General features: G+C 42.7%; 1 long non-coding RNA gene across 4 annotated transcripts in view; it reads left to right on the top strand.

Moving 5' to 3' along the window:
* The window catches only part of LOC120384534, a 128952-nt gene that overhangs the window by 47019 nt on the left and 69400 nt on the right, over positions 1–12533 (top strand). For 2 of the 4 annotated variants that reach the window (XR_005588937.1, XR_005588938.1), the window contains 2 exons: positions 10353–10438; positions 11471–12101. This is a non-coding gene — a long non-coding RNA (uncharacterized LOC120384534). Of the gene's footprint in view, positions 1–10352; positions 10444–11470; positions 12102–12533 lie in introns of those variants that run through there. The other 2 variants (XR_005588939.1, XR_005588936.1) reach the window with 2 other exon arrangements.

Below are 12533 nucleotides of genomic sequence, written 5' to 3'. Positions count from 1 at the left end.
GTTCCATTGGGGGAAAAACACCCAAATTTGGCCATGTTATGAGCCTTGGAACAATTTCAGTTTGTACATGTTCAGAAGAGGTTTGTTAGAGTTTGGCAGCTCAATGTTCAGAAGATTCCCTCTGTACTGATCATGCTCCAGTACAGCACTTTCAGGGCAGGACATTCCCTGCAGTTGCTCCTCCTGGCTGCTGCTGCTGACCATTATGAAACTAGGCACTGGAACTGAGGGCAGTGACTCTTGAACTGGAACTGGGAGCTTGGGAGGAGACTGAGATTCAGTGAGAAGCCTTTTGCAGGAGGAACTGGGACTAGCTGGGCTAGGAGACAGGAGCTGGGAGCAGAAATGGGAGTGGTGAGGGACTGGGAGCTAGTGGGGTAGAGTAGAGAACAGGGAAAGGTGGGGGGGAACTGGGAGCCAACAGAACAAAGGTGAAGTCTGAAGGTCCTGGGTGTTAATGGTAAGGCAGTTGATCCATCTTGGTACAGTGGTAATGGTCCTTCCTGTACTGAAAGGGCTCATGATCCCTTTAACTCTATAACAAAAGAAAGTGAAGACCTTGATCCTGCAGTGAGCTGTGCATGGTGAGATCCACTGGCCCACATGGAACCCCTGGAATTTGCCTACACAGAAATCATTGTAGGATTTAGGCTTTAAGAGGCATTGGCAGTTTGAAAATAATATATAGTATGGTTTGTTCAGCTTTCAGTCACATCAGAGTAAACACAGACTAACTGCTGAAGTCAACAGAGTTGCTCTGGATTTACATTTTAGTCTCTTGAAGGTAGAATCTGGGCAAATGTGTGTTTATATGCATCCCTTGTAAAATGTTTCTTTCCATCATTCAGCCTTTTTGGTACATTTCCTGGGAAAGATTGGCTGCATCTAGGGTGACCAGATAGCAAGTGTGAAAAATCAGGACAGGGGGTGGGGGTAATAGGAGCCTATATAAGAAAAAGCCCCCCTAATCGGGACTGTCCCTATAATATCAGGACATCTGGTCACCCTAGCTGCATCTGAGCCAGCTGGTGAGAGCCCATTGTGCCACAATCCCCAGTGGTAGGGCTGCGGAAAATCTGATGGTCCAGTAATCCTGGTCCATCTAGAGCAGCCTTGCAAAATTCATCTTGCCTGCTTGTCCAGGGTAAGTAGAAAGCTTCCTTGGGCACATAATGCTAACAAACTTTGCCGAATCTGAGCCTTCAGTTAAAAAGCCCTTATAGTTAAAAAGAAAACCTTAGATCTGTGAAATTAGTATAATTGATGCTGCAGCCACCAGACACTGTGAGAGCAGCTGCTCCTCTCATTCACTCAGTTCAGAAGCAGAACAAGTGGAGGAGAAGCTGGAAGAGTACAGATTGAATCCTCTGAGTTACCCCTACCACCAGAGAGAAGAACAGTAGGTCCCACTGGGAATATGGTATGCAGAGGATATGTGCATATATAGCATGTGTGTGTCTGGATGTGTGGGGAGAAGTTGTTCATGTATTGATGTTTATAGTAAGGGTAGGCTAGTAGATTTTTGCCTGGGCTGGTAACTTTTTCCTTGAGAATTGTGCAAGGCTAATACAATATTGCCAACCCCAAGCATTCAGAAATCATGAGTCAGGCCCCTAAAATCATAATGTGAGCTTGAAAATCATGAGATCTGAAAAATTCATTTTGGATTCTGTGTTTTCTGGGTTTTGAATCTGAGGATACATTTGGGTCATGTATTTGAGCTTTACTCTGCAACAATGGGGCTTGTTAGAGGCATTGTTAATAAATGAAAGTTGAGATTCTTACGTAATCATTAACTCCAGGAGCAAAGGATTTAAAAAAAACTAAAATGCATCCCATCTTCCTGCCCTGAAATATTGTGAGAGATGGTACTATTCAAATATCTAGTATTTTTTGAACAGAAGTAAATTGCCCAGCTATACTTAAATTGTGGCATGTTTTGATGGTTACATTTAGCAATCCTGTTCCATCATGCCATCTTCTAGATATGTAATGTTCAGTTAATAAATAAGTGTCAACTAAGCAGTTAGAAATACTCTGCTTTTCACTTAGCTGTATATTACTAAAGCATAGCATATATTCATGAAGAGCAGTCCAAACAGACTCAAATGAAGAAATCTGGTGCCCTTAGAATGAGTTCCACCAATTATATTTATACAATAGTTTAAAGATTTTGGGTAAAGTTTTCCAAAGTGACTTAGAGGTCTAAGTGCCATTTTCAGAAGGAACTTACAAATATTGGTGCTTATCATAGAATCATAGAATTCAAATGACCTGACCTCCTGCAAGATGCAGGCCACAACAGGCCACCACCCTGCAGGCCACTGAACCCTAGCCCCCATCCCTCCAGGAAGCGAGGACTCCAAGGCCATAGCCAATCACCCCCAGGAACAAATATGGCCGACCTTGAACTTCCTGGGATGGAATATCGCGCTCCAGCCAAACTCTGAAAAAAGAAGCTCCAGCATCCACTCTCCAGCCAAACAAAGGTTACATGAACCCAGGCACATCATTGCTTATCATTGACAGACCTATATCACTTCCATTTATCCATCATACCATCCTCTCTAAACTCTCCTTCCTAATCGTTCCTCGTTCACTGTTTATTGCACTCCCTGATGGTTAGAAACCTTAGTACCGCAATCCCTGCCTGCCTTCCTGACTGACAGTTTATATCCGTCAAGCTCGTGTCCACCTGCTCACTGGAGCTGAAATAATTTTCTCCTTCTGTCATTAGCCTGACTCTGAAATTAATCTTTATTTTCCTCTCCTCTTATCTCTCTTATATATTTAAAATCTCCTCTCTCCCTTCCTTCTCCCCTTCCTTCTCTAATCCTCAAAAACTTCTTCTCCTCCTCCCTTTCCCTTTCTTCTTCTTCCCCATTCATGTTTCTTCTCATCCTTCTTCCTTCTTGGACACCAAAACTTGCACACAATACAATACTGAAACTCCAATGTACTCTTCATACTCTCTCACTGGGCCTCTCACCTTCGCACTACCTACTACTCCTTATCCCTCCTTAACCACTGACCTAATTAAGCCTTTTCAACACCTACTCATAGTCCTCATCACCTCAACCTCTCATCACTCCACATCCTCTCCCAGCTCGCTCCATTCTCCTGCTCCTCACTCCCTTCCAACTAGCTTATAACTAACCCTCTTATTTCATATCCCCCGTTTACTATCCTGTTACTCACTCATCACTTTACACACTTACTAATACTCCAGTTATCAAAATCATCCAAATCTCCTCCCCTCTCCATCTCTCCTTCATCCCCACCCCCCCGTCCAATCCATGACAATCATCCCACCTTGGTGTTAATCTGTCATCCCAGGTCATTAGCAAATTCCCCAGTCAGCAATAAATAGAAATAATAAATTGAATAAACCGAACCAAAAACCCCTCTTCCCCTTCTCTACACAATACCCTCCAACCCCTCCTTCCCCTCCCAATACCTCCTCTCCTCTCTTCTTCTTTAACAATTCCCCTTCTTCCCTTTTTTCTTTCCAATCTATCTCCATCTTTCCTTTCAAACGCCTTTTTTTCATCCAGATATATGAGAAAATTCTAAAAATCTGTTACCAAAATAAAGATAACTCTCAAAAAATCTCTTAAAATCTACCAAGGAGAAATCCATAAAAAATCCATGTTGTAATCTATCCCTCCCATGCGCCCAATCAATGCTCGAATCCATTTTCCATTTCCATTTTTCCTATTCTTGTTTAACTAACAGGCATAGACTTAACCACTTTTTATTCCCTTCTTTTTTTTTTCCTATAATTTAGAATAGGCTTTTTCCATCTGAATATAATTACTACATTACTTTTCTCCAGTCATTCGGTACAATCTTACAATTTAGATTGGGTTTATTCAAGATAATCGCAAATTATTTTTTAATTATCTAATGAAGATTATCCTCTTCTGAGATAATCCCGGCCCCCTCCTACCTCAGCTCTTCTTGAGCTTCTACCTCATATCTTCATTTTCCCATCGCTGTTCTCTACTTTCCCTCCCATCTTCCATTAGCCTCTCATCCCCCATTTCATAGCCTCTTCATATTCAGCTTCAAAGAGATTATCCCTAATCAAGACTCCATTTAATTCATTAAAGATTCTCTCCATTTCTCCATCCCTTTTTTTTCCTTTTGTTATAAATTTTTCTTCCTTTTTCTTCTTTTTTTTCTTCTTTCGCTCTTTTATTCCTTCCTTGCCGCTTGCCTTTCTCTCTTTGCTCCTCTCCTCTCTCCTTGCTCCTCCTTCTCTGCTGGCTTCCTTCTCCTTCCTTCATCTTCCACTTCGCTTTTTTCTATTTTTTCTTTCCTCCCCTTCTCCACGCTCCGCTGGCTCGCTCGCTTTCTGCTCTACCTGCTCTAGCTTTGCTGCTCTCCTCTCAGCTGGTCCAAAACTGCACTCCTGCAACTTCAACAACTTCAACTTCCACACAACTCCTAACCCCTAATCTTCAACTTTGAGTCCCCCCAATCTTCTAGCCCAGTTAGCCCTAATTTAAATAAATTTAGCCTTTGAAATCATAGTCCTCTTAATCAGATGCAATTAGCCCTTGAAATCATATTATTTAATGTCTCCATTCATGATCACTTTAGCTCAGCCATTCCGAGCCAAGGTTGTCCTCAACACAATCCTCTCAACAAGGTCAACACAACAACAAAAATCCTCAACAAGGTCTCATCAGCAACCCAAAATCAAATCTAATTTGGCATCTATCCTAGGAAGGAAAGAGATGAGCTATATTATTACTTCATTTATTATTTTCCTATTATTATCCTATCTAGTATTCTCCCCCTATCTCTATCCGGTTCCAGAAGTATCCTAAGTTTAAAGTCCTCATGATTCCCTAGCTCCTATTCCATCTTACCTCCTATCCATAGCACGCCTATCCCTATATCTATCTCTGGATCCTGCTAATTTTTTCCTCCCCACGCCTCATTTGCCCAAACAGACTGGTGATTGTCCATCCCAGTCAGACTATCTCATTTTATTTTTTACCTCATTATACTCATTACATCCTACCTACCTTTTGATATTTTTCTTTTTTCCACTACTCACACCTTACCTCCACCTTACTCTCCCAAACAGCTCCATCCACCACCACCGTTCTGCCATGTTTATGTTATTGTTACGTTTCTGTATTCCCGTTTGTTTTCTCCTTTTCCGTCCCTCCGCTTTCTCAGTTTCTCCAACAAACATCCTTTTCCTAATTTTCCCCTTTTTCTCTTTGGGTCTCTCACCTCTTTTTACCTAACTCTCTGGGACACACTTTAGTCAGTACTGTGTGTTTCCAGTCTATCTCTCCCCCACCCTTCTCTACCCTTCACTCCCCCTGCCTATCTCTGCTATCTCTGTATATCTGTGAAAATTTTGAATCCCAATGTGGAGACTCGACCCCTCTCCACAGTGTCACCAGGAGAGCTCTTCTAGTCTCCAGCTCTTTCTCCCAGCCTCCTCCAGCCCCCTCCCCTTCTTCTCTACTACTCCTCCCCCTCCCCTCCCCTGAACCTCCCAGTGTCCTCAAGCCCCCCAGTGCTCCCCCATCCCAAAGCTCCCCTTGCCCATCCATCCACTAGCACAACTATTAACCCCATCCTCTCACGATCCTCTCACCCTTCTTCCCGCCCTAGGTAGAATCCCACTGAATCCCACTGAAGATCACTCAATTTCTGGAGCCCCTTACCAACTCTGGCATAGTCTCATAGTCTCTCTGATCCTCCTCTATCTAGAATCATGCCGTGTCATTTGGATGATCAAAAGGATTCTCTTACTTTCCTCCCGCTCCTCTTCCTTCACTTCATTCCTCACATCAGGATTTTATCCTGCAGCACAGCACACCTTGTTCCCCGCACATCGGCCCCGGTCGGCAGGCCTGTCCAACCTTCGCAGGAATCCCCATCCCACCAGACCTGCCCGCGCCTGGGGAGCACACGGTCCTCTAACCTATCCCCCTTCCCCCTCTTCCCTATCCCCTTTCTCCCATCCCCATCATTCCCTTCTTCCCCTTCCATCCTCATCCTCCCCCCTCCCTCCCATCCCTCTTCTGACTCCTCCTCTCGTCTCCCTTCCTATGACCTCTATATCTTTGGCTTTTTCCTTCTGCCTTTCTTCCCCACTTACAGCTACCACTTCCTTCTCCCTTCCTTCAAACCCCACCCCCTTTTCCCTTTTCTTCTCAGCTCTTCTCTCTCTCCCTCCTTTCCCCTGCTTCCTTCTGGTCACATGCACATGCACCACACCCCCCTTCCTCCTCTCTCCCTCCCCTTCCTCCTTGGCCTCAGCCCCCCCCCCCCCCCCCCTGCCCCCCCCCTCCTCTCTGTTACTTGCTCCATCTGCCTCATCCCTCTCTCTCCCCCTTCTGTTCTCTATCAGGGTTTCCACCTGCAGCTAGGCCCTTTCCTCCTTTCTTTCCAGTTCTATTTCTAGGCGACACATATATATATATAGTACTGGTGGTCCAGGTCCCTAGGACCAGGTACATACCGCAGCTGCTGCATGCTCTCATCCTCGGTGTGTCCTCTGCTGCTTGGCTCATGGCTGCTGGCTGCTGCTGTCTTGGCTCCGCTTGGTGTTCATACTGGGTCAGACCAATGGTCCATCCAGCCCAGTGTCCTGTCTTCCGACAGTGGCCAATGCCAGGTGCTTCCGAGGGAATGAACAGAAGAGGTAATCATCAGGTGATCCATCCCCTGTCGCCCATTCCTAGCTTTTGGTATGCAGAGGCTAGCGACACTTCAGAACATGGTTTTGTATCCCTGCCCATCCTGGTTAATAGCCATTGATGGACCCATCCTCCATGAACTTATCTAGCTTTTTTTTCTTTTTAGAACCCCGTTATAGTCTTGACCTTCACAACATTCTCTGGCAAAGAGTTCCACAGGTTGACTGTGCGTTGTGTGAAGAAAGACATTATTTTCTTTGTTTTAAGTTTGCTGCCCATTTTGTTTGGTGATCCCTAGTTCTTGTATTATGAGAAGGAGTAAATAACACTTCCTTATTTACTTTCTCCACACCTATCATGATTTTATAGTCCTCTATCATATTCCCCCTTAGTCATTTCTTTTCCAAGCAGAAAAGTCCCAGTCCTATTAATCTCTCCTCATATAGAAGCTGTTCCATACCCCTAATAATTTTCATTTTCCTTTACTCTCCTTTTGGCTTTCACTTTTGAAAATAGGAGGTAGGCTTCTAATTTACTTGAGTGCTTTTTGAAAATTTTACCCTTTTGAGTACGTTATGGACAGGCTACAAGAATACCTCATGCTTTACAGACATTAGCTAATTCAGTGGTCCCCAACCTTTTTTCGTCTGGCGGGTGCCAGATGATGAGCCACGGAGGACCGTGGCGGCAGATGAGCATCCACCGAAATGCCGCCAACAAGTGGCAATGTCAATAGGCATCGCCGCCGAAATGCCGCTGACAAGCAGCGTCATCCAAAGGCGTTGCCGTCGAAATGCCGCCGATTTGGCAGCATTTTGGTGGCAACGCCTCTGGATGACGCTGCTTGTCAGTGGCATTTTGCCGGATGCTCGCCCCCAGGCCAGTATGCGGGCACACTTAGACACCCTGGCGGGTGCCATGGCACCCACGGGCACCACGTTGGGGACCCCTGAGCTAATTGCTTCTTCCAACAGTTTTGCACAGGATGCAAGTATTTTCCCTCCCCCATTTTACAAATGAGGAAATGAAGGCAGAGAAACCATACAAACTGCAGAACGCTACAGTGACAGTCACTGTCAAAGTCAGAATTCAGGAATTCCTGGCTCCTAGTCCAATACCCAGGCCATTAATCACATTCACTTTTCTACAATATAAGTAAATGCTGTTCAGTGATTCTTTTTTTGGTAAGGTTGAGCTCAAATCATCTGAGGTTTAACCTTCTTCACCTAGCATGGCCTGAGAACTGAATTAAGGGACACTTTCCCATAAGGAATTATGTACAATATTTGAGGCTTTCACATACAAACTTGTACTGAGATACTGTACCTTCTCCTTACCGCATGCTAGTTGTGTTGTGGCTTTTAAGTGTCTTCCAGCTCTTGAGTTAGAGGGTTTATAGTCTGTGATAAGGTTTCAGTGCTGCATTTAACTTGCCTATCTGGCAATATGAACCAATAGCCAAATTATGGTGTATTGTCGTCTGATGCAATTGGGCTACTAAAGGATTTAGCACACTGAATTTAGGGATAGACCCTGGATTGCTCCTTTTTTTTTTTTTGGTATGGACCTCCCATTGGTTATAACATGAGTAGAGCATGTAGAAGGTTTGTGGGATTAGGCTCTAAATCTGGATATTTCTCGCATCACAGGATAATCCCTCTAGGCCTGCATTAGCAGTACGTTCATTTACCTGTGTCATGATGTCCGACTATACTGAAAGACGGATAGGAGGCAATGGATATGGCTTAATCAGGCTGCAACTTTATTATTAGATGTCTGGGACTACCCGGCAGATAAAAATGTACAGTGCTGGCAACTCCATTATCATTTCAATATCTATCCAGGGGCTTCTGTCAGCCCCCACTTTTTCTATCCTAGTCCCCAACCAGCCCATTGCTGTGACCTTATCATTTCCCTTCCCCCCAAATGAGGGTTAAGGTGGGCTATAAAGGAACCGTGGGGTTGGCTTCCTGCCGTGCCAGTCAGGGGAGCCCCCTTACTCTCCTTTAACAAACACCACTTTTAAATCCTTTACCAAGCCATATATCTAGTTCCTGTTTCCCTTCCCTGTGGGGTACATGCACTGGACATCCGCCCCACACTTAGGCTATGATGTCACAACTCATTATGTAAGTCCCTTCCCTACTCTCTGTAATAAAGCCCTCCCGGAACCCACTGTGGGGAAGGTGAAATTCCCCCCCTTCCCCCCACCAACTTGGCCAGAGTGGTAGTGAGGGAAAAATTCCTTCCCAGCCTCCCTAGAAAGGAGCGGCTAGCGCAATTCCACTGGGGTCCTGACCAAACCTGGTATTTTGCCACTTCCAAGGGTTCAGAGGGCAGGTGCTGCTCCACTTGGTTTGGAGAAAAGGGGCTTCTCCCACCAGGCTTGCCATTTATCAACTCCCCAGCCCTTCTCCCTGAGGGATGAGTCAGTGTTGCCACGCTGACCCACTCTGCATTTGCAAAACTGGCTGTGCCTCTATCTCTCTGACCCCCTAGCAAGACGGACAACATCCCTTCTCCTACCCCTGCATAAGGTGTGGTGTGGTCAGTGTCACAAATGTAGAGCTGCATTGACAGTGGTATGTATGAAATGCTGTTGAAAGTTGTGGCCAGCTGAAGAGACACATACATATTAGCCTGTGTGTGGTTGTCATCATCCACCACATCTGTGTGGTTTGGTTTTCTTAGATCTTTTTACAACTATAAGGAGAGAGAACAGATTTCCATTTAGACTTTCAACTCCAAGTTGTATTGTGGAGGCTGAATTTTAATCAAAGACTGTATCTACCATTTTTGTCATTATACAGAATCCTAAAATTCTATTTGAAAAAAGATTTTCTAGGTGGCACAGTGGGTCAGTACCGAACATAAGCTTTTTCACTTGTTGAGATGTATATTCAAAGTCCTGCTTACACTAAGTCACAAGTGAAGATGAATTTAGTGTCCTTTTTATAGACCTATGGAAAAATGTGGTTTTGTTTTAAACCTTTGAGAATGCATCTAAAACAAGCTACACAATATATGCATTTCATCTCTAGAACTCAAAAATCTCTTCAGAAATGTTTTAGTTTAACACATCACTCACTGGAAGCTCTTGTACAATAGTGATGTGAAAGAGAAGCATGAAGATACAAGGCTCAACTCTGCACATGATTATACCTATTCCCCATGCTGAAGAACGCTTTGAAAACTCTTTTTTTGAGTGATTGAACCCAGTGGTGTTTTTTTGGTTTAGCCATGCTCTGGAAACAGAACTTCATGATGAATTATTTTTAAGCTAATATCCTTGTCTTTTATTTAAAAAAAAACAAAATCACGCAAAACCCTAACTAGTTGAATGCAAACAATGCGGTTCTCAGTACAATGTTTATATTGTGCCTTGTCCTTCAGTAAGAATTCTCTTATATCTGATTTGATGGCCACTGAAAACATATAAGGTTTGGTTTACTCTGTTTCCATGCAGAACATATATACAAGTTCCTTGCATATAATAAAATGCCGAAATTCTGTGCTCTCCAACAGAGTGGTGTGTCTCTTTGTATAGTAAAACAGCCTTGAGTTGATGATGTAGAGGATCTGAAAGCAGTGAAAAGTTGTATGTGTGTGTTTGCTTCCATCTGCTTTTCTTAATGGGCAATTGGGATTTTTTTTTAAAGGTAGTTTCGTTTTTACTTGCAGAATGATGTGCCTGTAAATTAGTCTTCAGGAAGAGAGAGAGGGAGTCATGACCCTTGCTCCCAAACAAGTCAAGGAGAACTGGCAAAGTAAGGTATTTTTTCTTTTTTAATTCTCTGGAGGTTTTTGTGTTGAATTTGTTCCATTACAGTGTGGTGTGGAATTGGGAAACTCTTAAGTACCTAGGGCTTGTGGGAACCTTTATTTAATCCCAACTTTGTTACTTTGAAACATTTTGACGACTTTTCCTCCGAAATTGAATATCTCTATATCACTCTCCCTTTACAGTGAACATGAAGTAGCATAGCTCTTGTTGCTTATGAAGCTGATTCCTTATGAAACTGAAGGAAAATGTAAATTGATGCTTTTGCAGACTGGTCCAAAGGGGTTGCTGGGCTGAATGACATCTTCTGCTATGGGGCCTGGTCTGGCATATTTTTACTTGTATGCGTAGTCAGAGATCCAAAATAATGAATGATCTGAAGTCAGCCTCTCTACTCTGGTGAGGCTGATCAGTAACAGTGTACAGGATGAAGCCTTTTGAATTCAGCTTCTCCCCTCTATACATGCTTACTGGACTACACCAGCCTTCAGTCCAGCCTCCTAGATCAGTTTCTGAACTTAAGTCTCAGAGTTGTTATTGCATTTAACTTTGTCTTCAGGAAGGCACGACAAATTTACTATCATTACAGCATATAGTAGTAATTGATGCCCTCTGGTTTCTGTTCAAGGAGCAGACCTGATAGATTTAAGGGGATATTTTAATCTAAAATCTGGTAGTACAGAGATAAGAGAGAGACTGGGTTGTTTTGTTGTAACACACACATTTATTGCACAAAACTGACCATCAAATGGCTGAGATAGGTTCATTATTTTAGATGGATAGCTAATCATTGTCCTATTTTTTTTATTATTCCTATTTCTGTCTTTCTTGTGGTGGCTGTGAATTAGCCCTGTGCCATTTTCTAAAATATCAGGCATTTTTATACATTAGGTATATTGAATGGCAAATACTTGATGTAAAGTCTGCAGTTTTACTCCATAACCAGATTGTAAAATATGAACTGAATTAATCATAACCGCAAAGAGTAATGGCACATTTTCTCCTATTTTATCTTTAGTGCCTTTCAGATCATGTTTTAAAACCTTCTACATCTGGTGCACAGAATGAGGCAGCGGCTTTGGTAGTGGATAGCAAGAGGCAAAGGTCAAACCAGAGGCTGCACAAATATTGTGCGCTGGATTTATTGTTTTAATTAAGAGTGTGGCAGTTCATCATAAACTGTTTATGGTGTTTTTGCACAGTGCAGCATTTTGAAATCAGCTGTTTTAATGAAAACATAATGTCATATCTGTCAAAGTTCTAAATATTTTGAAAGTGAAATATGGAAACAAGAACTTTAATTCTGGGTTTACTGGGATTAGCTCACTGAATTGTTTTTTAAATCCCTTAAGAGAGTCATGTCATGGGTACTGTATGGTTCCATGATGGGGTAGGAGGCTGGGAAACAGGAGGTACTGTAGCTTGTTATTTAATAGCAAAAATACATGCTGAGGGCTAATGTATTGAAAAACGCTGCTGCTGCTGCTGTTGTTGTTGTTGTTTGTGTTGAAATGCTAGATTAAAGAAGCAATCAGAGATAAGGTACTTCCTCCATAATAAGCAGTATGTAAACTGTGAGTCCTCCATTGTGCTAAAAAATAAAACTGAATGAGTTCTTGAAACTGGAAATAAATATATCTGCAGTAGTTAATATGATGATCTGAAATCTCAGCATCAGAATCTTTGTAACTTAATTATTTATAATGACCTCAAAGATGATAGGTTTTGTGGACTTTTAAGGCTGGATAGTTTGTAATTTCCTACTATTGTTATGCATTCATGTAGATGTCAGGCAATTTTGGTTTAATTTGTTATGTAGTCTGATAAAATATTTGTATAATCTGAAAATTGTATTTTTGTAGTACTCGCCTTTGAACATAGAAATTAAGTCTGTCATTAGATGCTAGGCCACAGTAGTTGACTGAGCAGGCTAATGTATGTTACATTCTGTGCTATACTTGGTCAAGTTTCATATATATCGTATTCCACATTATTTTATTAAATTTAATATCTGCACTTCCTATTACCAGACATGCCTCTCATTCAAAGCACAGAGGCACAGTTCTCTAATCAGAAGTGAC

This window comes from Mauremys reevesii, linkage group 16 (genome assembly GCF_016161935.1).
Source record: "Mauremys reevesii isolate NIE-2019 linkage group 16, ASM1616193v1, whole genome shotgun sequence".
In the NCBI taxonomy this organism is placed as follows: domain Eukaryota; kingdom Metazoa; phylum Chordata; order Testudines; family Geoemydidae; genus Mauremys; species Mauremys reevesii.
This window is presented reverse-complemented; position numbering and strand designations above follow the sequence as displayed.